General features: G+C 45.7%; 1 protein-coding gene across 1 annotated transcript in view; it reads right to left on the bottom strand.

Moving 5' to 3' along the window:
- The window catches only part of VSNL1 (visinin like 1), a 99,420-nt gene extending 91,913 nt beyond the window's left edge, over positions 1 to 7,507 (bottom strand). The window contains exon 1 of the mRNA XM_067294838.1: positions 7,407 to 7,507. The gene's annotated coding sequence lies outside the window, so the exon portion shown is untranslated. The remainder of the gene's footprint in view (positions 1 to 7,406) is intronic.
- Between the last annotated feature and the right edge of the window lie 5,120 nt (positions 7,508 to 12,627).

Here is a 12,627-nt window from a genome sequence, read left to right as displayed (position 1 = left end):
CACCAAGGGGAAATCATGCCTAACCAATCTGATAGCCTTCTATGATGGAATGACTGGCTGGGTAGATGAGGGGAGAGCAGTGGATGTTGTCTACCTAGACTTCAGCAAGGCTTTTGACACTGTCTCCCATAGCATCCTCATAGACAAGCTCAGGAAGTGCGGGTTAGATGAGTGGACAGTGAGGTGGATTGAGAACTGGCTGAATGGCAGAGCTCAGAGAGTTGTGATCAGTGGCACAGAGTCTAGTTGGAGGCCTGTAGCTAGCGGTGTCCCCCAGGGGTCAGTCCTGGGTCCAGTCTTGTTCAACTTCTTCATCAATGACCTGGATGAAGGCACAGAGTGCACCCTCAGCAAGTTTGCTGACGATACAAAACTGGGAGGAGTGGCCGATACGCCAGAGGGCTGTGCTGCCATTCAAAGAGACTTGGACAGGCTGGAGAGGTGGGCAGAGAGGAACCTCATGAAATTCAACAAAGGGAAGTGCAGGGTCCTGCACCTGGGGAGGAATAACCCCATGCAGCAGTACAGGTTGGGGGTTGACCTGCTGGAAAGCAGCTCTGCTGAGAAGGACCTGGGAGTGCTGGTGGACACCAAGTTAAGCATGAGGCAGCAATGTGCCCTTGTGGCCAAGAAGGCCAATGGTATCCTGGGCTGCATCAGAAAGAGTGTTGCCAGCAGGTCGAGGGAGGTGATTCTCCCCCTCTACTCAGCCCTGGTGAGGCCACATCTAGAGTACTGTGTCCAGTTCTGGGCTCCCCAGTACAAGAGGGATGTGGCACTACTGGAGCAAGTCCAGCGAAGGGCCACAAAGATGATTAGGGGACTGGAGCATCTCTCTTATGAGGAAAGGCTGAGAGAGCTGGGCCTGTTTAGCTTGGAGAAGAGAAGGCTGAGAGGAGATCTTATCAATGTGTTCAAGTATCTGAAGGGAGGGTGTCGAGAGGATGGGGCCAGACTCTTTTCAGTGGTGACGAGCGACAGGACACGAGGCAATGGGCACAAACTGAAACACAGACACTTCCATCTGAACATGAGGAAAAACTTTTTCACTGTGAGGGTGACAGAGCACTGGAACAGGCTGCCCAGAGAGGTTGTGGAGTCTCCTTCTCTGGAGATATTCAAAATGCGCCTGGATGCAATCCTGTGCAATGTGCTGTAGGTGACCCTGCTTGAGCAGGGGGGTTGGACTAGATGATCTCCAGAGGTCCCTTCCAACCTCAGTGATTCTGTGATTCTGTGATTCTGTGAAAAGAGTAGATATTCCTCATCCAAGTTTGAACAATCAAGGTAATTCCATTGATTGATATTATATTGGTTGGTTTAACTCATCATGAGTTAAACAAAATTCCACTATTTTCTTAGGCCTAAATACAGTATGAAAATATGTTGGTATGATCAACCCCCCCCCCCCAAAAAAAAAAAAGTAGTTAATATGCCATTTACAAGCTATGGATCTCAGTTTCTAGGTCTTTTCATCAATCACCTTTGAGAAGTTCTAAGTTAGTGGACAAGAAATATTTACAGAGATTCTCTCCCTCCTGGAATATAATCTGAACACCTGAATGGAATGCAATTTGAATATAATTCTTAATTTGAACTGGAACATAGGTGAAGCACAACTCTGTTCCTATTAAAATAAATGGGGAAATTCCAGTTCACTCAAATGGGAATGGAAGGAGGAGAATGAAGAGATTACCAGTGAACCTTTTATATGATTTTCTGGTATTCTGTAAATTATACAGTGAGCTGCCAAAAAAAACAGTGATGTTATTCTGAAATTGTCAACCGCTTAAAATTAAATCAGCTGCAAGTCAAAAGTGATTAAAAGTCATTTTCATCAAAAGGTTTAGTTTCTCATATATATTAATCTAAAAGCTATGAAAATCACCATTACAGCTTGTTTTCTTCCTGCATATCAATTTAGACTTGTGCGGTGCTGACTAGGTAGGTATTCTTCATCAAATGGCTCTATGATGAAAAAGCAAATGTTTTAAAATGTTTTATTTTCCTGCAGGAAATTATTAGACTATCATTACCTTAAAAGATCCATTTGATTACCTCAAATGATTCATAACCATTACCTCAAAAACCATAAACAAGCTCAGGAATGTATCAAACTCTTGCTCTTTCAAAATACTGAAACTGGTGAAGCTATAATAATGTTTTCTGTTAAATTTGTACAGTCTGGGATCCAAAATCTGACGTAAATGGGGATTGTTCCAAGCAGAAAACCTTTGATAAGATCCAAAACACCACTTCTTTTGTCCTTGATATTAGAGTTTCAGAATATATCATTTTTAGGTCAGCAAACTATGCATTTCTCATCTCACTTTCAATGAACACCATGTATTTTTAATTGATTGCGGTTTTACAATTTATTTTAGAAAATACACTTTGTTCTTTATCCTCCTCAGAGGAACAATCATGAAGAAAAACAGCTAGATATTTTTATAAATACATCAGTGAAGCTGAGTGTCAAGTCTTTCCTATCTTCTCCTTCAACTGTCTCCTTAAAATTAATTGCTTCTACAACATCCAGTTATGAGACCATCTCTAATAACCTGCCTCAATTTCCTACATGGGTATTATTGTTCTTTGGGTCATATTCGCATATAAATGTGGAAAAGCTGCTAAGAGCTGAAACCCTGTTGATAATGCCCCCATAAAGTTTAAAAGACAAATTAAAGAAAATGTATTTTATATATATATATATATATATATATATATATTTCTAGCAACTTACATCATAACTTACAAAGCAATATGGATAATTCATTATCTTTTTTTACCATCTGTTTCATTATCTTTGAAAAGGATTGTAGCTATTACTCTGAAAGCAATAGTACAAGATTTCAGAACATAAGATACCTTCTTTCTATGAATACAGACAAGAGTTGGAACTAAGCTGAGCAAGCGCCTCCCTGCGACAGGAGCCCGTCTGGAGCCTCACACCCCACAGCTCACATGCTCACAGCATCCTTATTTGTGCTGTACTTTTGTACCAGGCTATACTCGTAGTGATGCCACATACAGAAGCTGTAGAATAAATCATGATCTTTCCCAAGAATTAAGGGAAATAAGCAGTAAAGAAGAAAAAAAGAGAAAAGGTAAAGAGAAAAGAGATCCATAGCTAGAACTAAGGCACACAAAAAATCAGAGAAGGAACAAAATTACACTCCACAGGAAACAAGAAAAAGGCAAAGGATGTACAGGATGGCAAGAGGCATGCAAAATGCAGGTAATGGGGACCTGCAGGAGAACGGGGACAGGTGAAATGGTCTAGGCTCATTACAATAAAGCCTGAGCCAAAATTAGGCATGGGAAGTAATGCAGGAAGTCCACATAGTTGCTCTTCTCTGTTAGCGTAAGACAAAATTACAGGAAAAGGGCGGAATGCATTGGCAATAAAAAAGCTCCGAAACAAGTATCTGTTTAGACAGTTCTAAAGGGTACTTATCCCCAGTCCACACTGGCAAAACAGCTTGCACTAAAAAAAAAGAAAGCAGAAGAATGAAGACTAGTGCTGAAAATATTTTACAACGCAGGCAAGAAGCACAGTCTTTCCTGGTGTGTGTTAAGTGTTTCAATTCTAACTACTTTAAAAAACAATGTACCCATCATATTTTACATTTTATAACTCTGATGTCGGCTAGTGTATATTGCTGTTTAATTCATGGTTAGAGTTAGCCTGCATAGAGTAGCCTGCATTATTTACCCCACTGACACAAACTTCTGAAAATTCACAGGAATCTGGGAAATGTACAGGACTGAATCCCTAAAATACAAATGTGAGACACAGATATAATACAAAAAAAGCATACATACACGCTGCAGCCAGACATAAAATTAGAATTCCAAAACTGAAAAACAAAACCAGGACAGCTTCAAAAGTAAACAATTTGGGGGGCTCCCAAAGTAAAGTTCACTGTATTCAATGCGTTTGTTAAAAGTAATCTATATTCTTAGGCTTAGATCCTGCCCGCAGCTGTATTGAGAGAACAGACAGAAGAGCCTAGAGGGCTGCCCCGTCCCGGCCCACGGACGGAGCGGCGGTCGTGGGGCGCTGCGGCCGTTCCCACGCCCTCGAGAGGGTGCGCACCACGAGCGACCCGGCGGGCCGGGGTCCCGGTGCGCCATCGGACGCGCGGCAGGAGGTCGCGCCCAGGGACACGTGCGGCTCCTTTTCCAAACAGCACCAGAGGCGGCTTCGCTGCCCCACTGGCACCCGTGCCAGCAGCATTCCTGCGAGCTGAAGCCGCAGCCTTCCACTCCCTTCTGCTCCATTCCATTCCAACTATTCCTATTAGTCCTGTTCTACCCTTACCCCTAGCTACACTTTGCCTTACCATTCTGCCAGGGCTGGATTTTTTTTTTCTTGGTGGTACTATACAAATAGCACGATATCAACTGTGATTCTTTTGGTAGATCACACGAGCAGACTGTACGCAGGGTATAGCGAGAGGGGACTGAAAGCAATGGGGACATTACTGACATTTGTTATGCAGTTGTGAGGTTACATAACGCTGTACTAGTCTGAAGTATGTGTTGTTCAACGACACAGCTGACGTGAGCTCAATAGCTGGACCTTCCCAAACACGAGTGATTTCCCAAAAAGGTGAAAAGTCAGTGGTGCAATTCTTTGTATAGGTATGCCAAGAAGATAGGACAACCTAGAAAAACAATCAAATACTGCAGTTCTACATCACACAAGTTTATGGCAAAACTCCTTCTGAGTCCAAGAAGAGGATTCAGCCTTTAACTAAAAGGCAGGAATAATATATAATGAAGATTAAGAACATGTTTACTTATTTTTCCTTGACAGCAACATTAGCCCAGACTATTTTATGCTTTGTTTGAATGGAGAGGCAAAATATAATTAAAGTTTTAATTAAAATTGTTCACAGTCCACAAACCTGAAATGGATAGTGCTGTTCTAACACTGTACTGGAGGACTTTTCAAGTAAACTAATGTTACATGAACTGCGTTCTTTAAAAAAGCTTCCTATCAAAAGGGTAATAGTGAAAACTAATGAACCTAAAATGTGCCATGGAAGTGAACTACCAGTAAGCATGTATTCCAAAAGGGCCACTGAATATACATTTTACAAAGATGGAGATTTCTCAGATAGTTATTTCCCTCTGAATGTGAAGATTTTGTTCCTTACCATATTCCGGTTAATAAATGTCTATGTTTTTATCTTCTATCTAAAGAGGCAGTGGGATCTCCAAGAGCTCAGCTTTTAAATAAATGAAGGAACGGTACTCCTATCCCCAGAAATACTTGCCATAAAATACTGCTAAAAAAATTTGCCAGTGAAGTTGCCTGGGAAAACCACCTCTATCTTTTAAATACATCAGTTACATTAGCATCTTCTTTACAAGAACGCAGAATTTGTTCGTACATTCAGCCTTCCACTAATTGGCGAAGGCTCTGGCGTGCAAGTAATCACATTTCAATTTTAATGAAAAGGGCAGGCTTTTTAATTACTCTGTTATCTGCACGGCTTCTCGTTCACTCGGCCAGCCCGGCGTTTGAAGCAGTTGCTCCCCCCGCTCTGCCGACGGCAGCGTTAGACGCTGCCCGGTGTCGGGGCTGGGGTCGGTGCCCCAGACGGCCCCTCCGCAGCGGGGCGGGCAGCCGGGCTGCAAAATCAACCCCCCCCCCCCCGGTGCCAGCCCCGCGGGTTTAAGGCAGTTATAGGGCTGCACCCCGCCTGCACCCCATCCCTCTGGCCCCGCATCGCCACGTGGGGGCCGCAGCCGGCCGCAGCCGGGGGCGCCCGGCCCGGGGGCAGCGAGGAGCCGCGCAGAGGGCAACGAGCGGCGGGGGCGGCCAGGGTGGACGGCGCTGGCGGTGTCCGCGCAGGCGGGAGAGCAACCAGGGCTGGCGGGGTCCTTTGGGCAGCCCCACTCCACCCCCCCGGCCGGCCCCGACCCGGGGCGCGCAGCAGAGGGGCGCTGGCGGCGCGCTCCCCTCGCAGTCACTAGCGGCAGCGCCAGGAAGCCGCCCACGGGAGGGAAGAAAAGTTCCCCCGCGGGAAGCGGCGGGCAAGCCCCGCTCCCGGCTCCATGCGCCGCGGGCAACGCGTTTTCCAGCGGCGCCTGCGCGCACAGTTGCGCCGGGCAGCTCCGCCCGCGCGCGCAGCGCGGCTCGGCTCGGCGGGACGGGCACGGGCACCCCCGCCGGCTCCGCGCCCGCGCGCAGCCTGCGCGCAGCCTGCGCGCCCCGCGGGGGCGGCGAAGCCCGCGCCTGGCTCCTGGCTCCCGGCTCCCGGCTGGGGCCGGCGCGCAAAACGCCGCGGCTCCCGCACGGCGGCTCGGGCTCTGCCTCCACCTGCTCCGCCTTTGTTTTGATCCCCTGAAATGAAATTCTCTCTCCTGCCGGCTCCTCTCCCTCCTCCTCACGCCTTCGCGTGGGAAACGGCTTGGATTGCACACCGGCTTTTGTTATCTCCTCCCACCTCCATTTTCACTTCGTCTTATTCCCAAGCAAATAGCAGGAGCGCGGCGAAGCCACCGTGCATCTACCGCATCAGAGGAGCGAGACGAGCGCAACCCCTTCACAAATGCGACTCAAAGCTTATCCCGAACACATCTGGCGTGGCTTAAAAAATAAAAATCTCTTACACCCAGCAAGAACATTAATTAAGCAATCGCAAGGAGCTGTAGCACTTCTGCTTTCACAGCGGGTGTGATGACCTTGCGAGGACTGCTCTTGCTCTTCCTTTTCGCATGGTCTTTACTGGGAAAAAAACAGCGACCTTTTCGCTATCTCTTTGCAAATGAATAAGAAACGTCAAACACTTCCACATTCAGCAAAACACTTCCAAGCACAAATTATTAAGCGACAGATCAATGCTTCCTTTTGATGTTGTTGGTATTTATATCCAGATCGATACGGGACCCGGTCTCTCACAACAGTTCAAGGCAGACCGCTGTGGACACAATTTCCCTCCATCTCGCCAAGGGAAAAAACAACTCGTGTACACAAAGCATTAAAGAAAAAAAAAAAACGTAAATCAACTTTCCCGGTTAAGATGATTTGCAAGCGCTAAAAAGGGACAGAAATAACCTGCTTTAAGCGCCTAAGTACCGACATAGGGTGCACCAGGCAGCATCGCGGCCGGTCCTCCCCGGTGCATGCACTTCACTTTCACTCACGCGCGCCTCGGCCACTTTCCCCGCGAGGAACCCCCGCGCTGACCGGATGTCAGGCGGGCACTTCAGGCAACGGTCGCTTTTAAGGAGCGACTCGTGCGCCAGAGGCACGACGCCGCCACCTGCCCCCCGCGATTTATCTCTGCGAGGAAAGGTGCCCGCTCGCCCCGCCAGAAACGCCCGCCCGGGGCTCCGCTCGCACCCGCAGCGGGGCAGCCCGCCCGTCCCCCCGGCGCGGCGGCACTTACGGTGGGCGCCGCTGGCGGTCGGCGGGTGCGAGGGGAGCGCGCTGGGGCCGCGCTGCCGCGGGGCTGCGGGTGCCGGGGCCGGAGGGACGCGGCTCGGTGCGCGCCTGCCGCTCGCGCCGCAGCTCACTCGCCGCCGCCGCCGCCGCCGCGCGCGCCCCCGCTCCGCCCCGCGCCGCCCCGCACTGCAGACCGCCGCCCCGCGCCGCCCCGCGCACGCGCGCGCCGCCCGCCCCGGGCATGCGCGCGCCGCCCGCGGCCGCGGCGGGAGGGCGGCGGGGCGGGAGCGGGGCAGCGGCGGGGGCGGGGGGAGCAGGCCGCTCCCCTCGGGGGGAGGCCCGCGCCGGGGGCGGGAGGCGGCAGCCTGCCCCGCCGCGGAGCCCCCCGCGCCCCGCTGGGGTGCGCTGCCTCCGGGGGCTGCCCCGAACCGCGCCTGCCCCAAGCGCGCCCCGCTTCCGGGCAACGGGGGGTTGTTCGTGGCGCCCCCCCTGCTGGGAGCCGTCCCCGACCATGGCATCTGTGTGGGGACATCACCCCGCGTCACGGCTGGGACTTCACGCTGTGTCGCAGGCTGCGCTTTCACTGGTGGCTTCTTTCCCCAGTGCTGGGAGCCATCCATGACCATCACGTGTGTGGGGGGACATCACCCCCTGTCGCAGATGGCACATCAGCTCATGTCGCAGGCTGCACTTTCACTGGTGGCTTCTTTCCCCAGTGCGGGGAGCCATCCGTGGCCATCATGTGTGTGTGGGGACATCACCCTGCGTCACAGGCTGCGCTTTCACTGGTGGCTTCTTTCCCCAGTGCTGGGAGCCATCCGTGGCCATCGTGTGTGGGGGGACATCACCCTGCGTCACAGGCTGCACTTTCACCGGTGGCTTCTTTCCCCAGTGCTGGGAGCCATCCATGACCGTCATGTGTGTGTGGGGACATCACCCCATGTCACAGGTGGGACATCACCCTGCATCACAGGCTGCACTTTCACTGGTGGCTTCTTTCCCCAGTGCTGGGAGCCATCAGTGACCATCATGTGTGTGTGGGGACATCACCTCACGTCTCAGGTGGGACATCACCTCACGTCACAGGCTGCACTTTCACCGGTGGCTTTTCCACCCCGGTGCTTGAAGGTGTCTGTAACCACAACATATGTACAAGGAGACCGTTTTGTGTTACAGGCTGTGTTTTCATTGATGGCTTTTCCCTCAGTGCTCGTAGCTGTCTGTAATCACTGTGCATGTGCAGGCACATCACCTGGTGTTACGAGCTCCACTTTAATTGATGGTGTTTTTCCACATACTTCATAGAATACTATGGATGTTCCCATTGGATATTTTAACTTACATGACACTGTTCACTCCTTTGATTTAAAATCCAAGTGATCTTTCCCTTCCGTCCTTGTTGTCATTGTTGTAGTAGTAGTTGGTGTTTTGGTAGCGGTAAAGCTCAGGGCTCTTTTTTACTAGACGTTGTACAACATATAATTAATTGGTAGGCCCAAGCATGGATAAAACCTTATATGGCAAAGATTTAAATAAGTGTTTACTTTTATGCATAGTGAGTTGCATTATTGACAGACTTCAATGCATAAATGAAGCATATTTAGTATATCCTAAGTGTAACAGTAGAGAAAGCAGAAAAATACAGCAAGGAGATGAACAGAGGGCAAAAAAAAAAAAAGGTATATATAAGGAAGAGTAGTTAAAGCAATCCATGCCATTGTTTTAATTTGCTACTCGTTATTTCAGAAAAAAAAAAAAGATTATATAATACATAATAGATTGTAATTTTTTTTAGAATAATTGTATTATTGAAATGCCCAAAGAATTCAATCATAACCAGAATGAATGTGTTAGATATTGTACAAATACATACAGAGATACAGTATTTTCATTTTGCTAATATAGACAACAGAATTGATGTTATCTTTGTGTGATAAGACAAAACTTCTCCTACATCCAGATGTACTTTTTGTGCAATAAATAAGACAATAATTTTAAGATTGTATGCTTTTTGGAATTTCCCAGAACATTCCTCTTCAGTTCATATTTTGATTTTCTGCACATGCAAAAATGCAGCCTGAAAATGTTAAGGATTTAGATTAATTGCAGACTTAACACAAACAAACAGTTAGGAGGTGATTCACTTCACTGAGTTTCTCTGAAAGTCCTGTTTTATTTGGTCTTGATTAATTTGAATTATTTTGTGTCATCTTCATGTTTTGCCACTTGACTGCTTGCCCTCTCTGTCAGACCATTAACAATCTTTAACATAACCAGAGATAGGGTGCTGTGGCATCTGCTGGATAAGTTTTAACAACTTTCTTCCCTCGTATTTTCTGTCTCTTATTCAGTTCTGTAGAAGTTTGTCTCTTATCATCACTCTGCAACATTAATTCTCTGTGACCTGTTTTGATTGAGTCCATATTGCGGTTACTGCATGACTTCACCTCATCTAGGTAACTCATCTAGGGACAGCAGTGTAGCTATGGGAGTGCAGAGCTCTGTGTTGGCTACAAGACCAGGTAGTTACTCAGTTTCTTAGGTGGGTTTTGCTGCTATTTTGTTATTTCACAGCTACAGAGGTAACAATATCTCAGCTAGGTGAGAGCTACTAGTTTAGGGTTGTCTGATGAGTGACTGTCACTTATAGATGACATACCCTTCGATATCCTTGGGAGCATGCTTTTCAAAAAGGTACTGGGCATTTGCCCAAAGAAACTGAAAAGTGTAGGCTGAGTTTTAAAACATTTTGGCTAATGCACATTTAAATAGTACTTTTCACATGTGGCAAAATTTGTTTTCATTGAATTTAGTGGCAGAATTCCCATCTGTAAAGAAGCACAGATCAAGCAGAAGAGACTATGTATGTAGTGTGTTTTCATGTCTATCTTTCCTTGGCTACATTTGGAGAATTCCGTATAAAATTAGGTTACTTAGATCATGTTTGCAAATGCATTTGAAAACATAATGCTTATTCAAAAACAGAAGCACTCTAAGCTGTTAATCATCCTAGAAGACTTTGGCCTATTCTTTCATATACTATATCACAATAACAATGCAATACAAAATCCTATTTTAAAAGTATGTATGTGCAAAAACAGCCTGTTGATAGTATTACTGCTTGGCCTAAAATGCCTGTGAAGAAGCTTCATTTTGCCATAAGTCAACAATTTAATAAATATTGTGTAATAAACCATGTATACGATTATTAGTAGAAAGGTAACAATGACATCAATTTTGCTATCATCACGTGTCTTAAACTGTGGTGTCCTACACCTTATGCAATTACTGAAGGCTTTTGTATGCTGGATGTAAAATTTTACCAGTTCTGAATGTTGGCATTTTCAGCCACTTTGCATTCATTTTTATTCTATGTAAATGCTAATATTGTATTTTAGCCTGCAGAGAATTAGATCCAGTGTGCTTGTTTATCATATGGATAATTGTAGGATTTTTCATTTTCTTGCTATTCAGTTCTTTGGATTTTGTAAATGAAACTAATTGTTGTCATTTAGCAACTTTAAATGGTTTTTGAAACTAAAGAATAGATTGCTGATAATGGAGCTACAGCAATTTAAACAAAGTCAGGATCTGACCCAAAGTTTTCTATTTAGTGTATATTGGATTTTATTTTAGCATAAGAATGATTAGTGTAAGCATAAGAATTCTTAACTTAGAATGGATAGCCTGTAAGTCTAGGTACATACTCCTTTTACATTGCTCTCCTTTAGGCTTTGAATGTAGAATCCTAAATGCCTTTGAAAGAAGCCAAGTGATGCACCTAATATGGTAGCTTAGTTACCCTAAGCTTCTGATCTTGTCAACAGAGATAAATAGGCATCTCCAGAGGGAAATTCAAAATCTAATGAAATCAAGGACCTTCCTCTCCTTTCTTCTCTCCTTCTTTGTGCCAGTGTAGAGAACTGAATATTAAAAGACAAAATAGTCTCTGAGAGAAGGCATTGTCTCTGCAGGTGACTTACAGGGAAGGGGTCTTTTTTTTTCTAGCATGACCTCCTGTTTTACACACACCAATTTAACTGCAGAATCCCATTTCAGTGGTTGCATTTCCCCCCATCCCTTTTCTGTTGAAGATTTGCTAAGAACATCCATGCTTATGGATTGTATGTGAATCAACAGCAGAGTAAATATAAGAAGAAGGAATATGAATATATGTCTACAGCTATAACCACATACTTTATGTTCTTACAGGCCTTTTCAAGGATATAATTTTGCTTTGTCCCTTCTTCTCTGTCCCCTTCATGCAGTTTCTGCACGCTGAAATCTACTTTCCTCTTATATAGGGAACTGAAAGCAGCAATGCGGCTGCAAGGATTGGCAGAAGGGAGCTGCTTCAAGGCTCTATGATTAAACGAAGCTGCTGCAACACACTGCAGTTGTAAAAGGGTGAGATCCTTGATACTCTGCAGAAAACAATAAGTGTGACCAAGATTATCAGTTTCAAAATGACTGTAGATTGTCTTGCTCCTTTAGCATGTTATATATAATTATGTGGAAATCACATTTTTACATATTTGTACTGTATTATATTCACATTCGTATCTCTCCTACAGATTCAGTTTTTAAATAATGCCCCTAAGAACATAGATAAAACAAAATGTAATTCCAGTTTTTCTTCTTTATGAAGTGTAATGATCTTATGTATACAGATCACTTTTGTATGTATCAAATCAAATAATTTATCTTTCTTTTTATTAATGAGATTATTTATTAGCCTTCAATTTCTCAGGCTCATGGAATGGAATGTAAAGAAAATATCATTTATGTAACATTGTCTCTGATGTTATGTAATACAGTCGCAACTGGAGAGTACTTGAAATGCCTAACTTTAGATACCTAAATTCAATAGCTAAGTGTCTTGTCTGTTTCCTTGCATTGCCTCTGGTGTCAGTGAAAAGAAAAAGCAGCCCTGATAGGGTCATTCAGAACAGGAAGCTGGCCAGAGAGTCAACAAACCATAGATTTTAAGTTAGGCACCTATATGAAGTGTCTAAAGCTAAATGGCACGAGCCCGGGTTTTACACCAGTGAGCTGTTTCCCACGAAAGCAGTCCCACTTGTTCTTGCTTGTGTGAGGCATTTGCTCAAGTGGAAGTAAAAGGTTCACATTCTGGACCTGAGAAATATAAACTTCAAGTAAATAAAGGTTCCTTAGGAGGATAGGAATAACAAAACTTAGAAGCATTTTATTTCCTACCAGTGTCC

Source organism: Apteryx mantelli, chromosome 3, assembly GCF_036417845.1.
Source record: "Apteryx mantelli isolate bAptMan1 chromosome 3, bAptMan1.hap1, whole genome shotgun sequence".
Taxonomy (NCBI): domain Eukaryota; kingdom Metazoa; phylum Chordata; class Aves; order Apterygiformes; family Apterygidae; genus Apteryx; species Apteryx mantelli.
This window is presented reverse-complemented; position numbering and strand designations above follow the sequence as displayed.